The 2,033-nt window shown below is 31.8% G+C and overlaps 1 pseudogene; it reads right to left on the bottom strand.

The window, feature by feature from the left end:
• Nucleotides 1–558: 558 nt before the first annotated feature.
• Nucleotides 559–1,253, bottom strand: LOC145310498 (uncharacterized; annotated as a pseudogene).
• Nucleotides 1,254–2,033: the final 780 nt, after the last annotated feature.

The raw sequence follows: 2,033 nt of genomic DNA, 5'->3' as shown, positions 1-2,033 counted from the left end.
AGATTTTTTAAATCCACCAATCACAGATGCCAAAATTAATTAACTTAATTTGTATTTCCGCTTTTAGATAAAGAATTATACAAAAAACGAATTTTATAAAAAATCCTTAAAATTTGATGCAGATTTCAAATATACTCCCTACATTACAATTCCGGAAAACTTATATCTCTTACTGAGCAATTGGCATTAATCCTGTCTCTTTAAATAAACATTTGTATCCTTTGACAATTAAATCTTTATATTTCTATTTTATGATGAACAAATCATAGTATCAATTCTATCTTCATCATAATTCTGTTCACAAGAAAGAGGATCTTCTATTTCATGTTTAATATTTTCTTCAATATTGTCAGCTCTCATCTGGATAGAGAGAGGATCTTCATCAAATATTTCTTCTTCTTTAACATCAACTTCTTCACATTCAATGAAACTAATAGATACAGAAGTTGGAACTGTATTATTATAGCTTTTCCATCATTTTCTAAATGTTCAGGGAAATTTTTATGTTTGATAACGCTGAACTAGAGATATAATCTTTGTTACAAAGTTGACATGAGTATGGCTTCTCTCCAGTATGGATCTTTTATGACCGTCAAATCGCTATTTTGTAAGAAATCTTTTTTCACATTGATTACATGAAAATGGTTTCTCACCCGTATGGATCCTTTTGTGTCTAGTCAAATCACTATTTTGAGAAAATGTCTTTTCACATTGATCACATGATAATGGTTTCTCTCCTGTATGAAATCTTTGTGTTGAGTCAAATTTCTATTCTGAGAAAATGTCTTTCCACATTGATCACACGAGTATGGCTTCTCACTAGTATGAATTCTTTTATGTCTGTTCAAGTGACTACTAGTCGTAAATGACTTTTCACATTGATCACATGAGAATGGTTTCTCACCAGTATGAATCCTTTTGTGCTGAGTCAAATTACCTTTATCAGAGAAAGACTTTCCACATTGATCACATGAGAATGGTTTCTCACCTGAGTGGATCCTTTTGTGCTGAGTCAATATACTACTAGATGTAAATGTCTTTTCACATTGATCACAAGAATATGGCTTCTCGCCGGTATGAACTCTTTTGTGTTTAGTCAAATTAGCAATTTGAGAAAATGTCTTTTCACATTGACCACATGAGAATGGCTTTTCTACCGTATGGACCCTCATATGATCAACCAAGTGAGATTTCAGATTAAAATTTTTGTTACAAATATCACAGGTATTCATGATGGTATGTCCTCCCTCAAACTTCTGCAATCATTATGAATTAGTATTACAACAAAAAAAATTTTATCATGTATATATTTCTAGATGAACTATTTACACAAAGTCCTGGGAAAAAAGCTTAAACAACTTCCATAGAAGCAAAAATTATGTTTTTAATGGGAAAAGTAGGTTGCGGGTAAAATCCGTAAAGGTTGTGTGTTTTAAGTTAAAAACAGTAGTAGAACGATAAAAATGTATGTTAACTTTTAACAAAAATTGTTGTCTAAAGTTCTTTTCAATAAGAAATACACATATTTAGTGAATATTATCGTTCTACTACTATTTTTAAGCTTTAAAACACACACTTTTATGGATTTTACCCGCAACCTACTTTTCCATTTTTATCACCTAAAAAGCATTTTTTTGTCCGGCTTTTAATATAGACATATATCATGAATATTGTGGCTTCTATTACAGCTAGAGACCTAATTTTTTTTGGTGAATCCTTGAGCAATAAGGAACTTCCGTGAATAAGATAGGTCATGGCCGTTTGACTGCTACTAGACCGATTTTCTATTTTATACCTGAAATTATCTATATATATACAAGCGGCTTCGCCCCTAGCCTCAAGGGGTTTTGCCCCGAGAGGTGATAAATTTTTTTTTTCTGAAGAATTCCTTTCAGCAAAAAAAAACCCCCAAAAATAAAAATAAAAATGGAGGTTTTTTATTTTATTTTTGGGGGGTTTAGGGGTGTCCCACCCCCCAAAAAAATAGCCTAAAACCAACACAGGACCAGTAGGTATATTCCCTGAAGAGTAGA

The sequence above is a fragment of the Acartia tonsa genome, unplaced genomic scaffold, assembly GCF_053477335.1.
Source record: "Acartia tonsa isolate MP-2025a unplaced genomic scaffold, ASM5347733v1 sca2, whole genome shotgun sequence".
NCBI classification, from domain to species: Eukaryota; Metazoa; Arthropoda; class Copepoda; order Calanoida; family Acartiidae; genus Acartia; species Acartia tonsa.
This window is presented reverse-complemented; position numbering and strand designations above follow the sequence as displayed.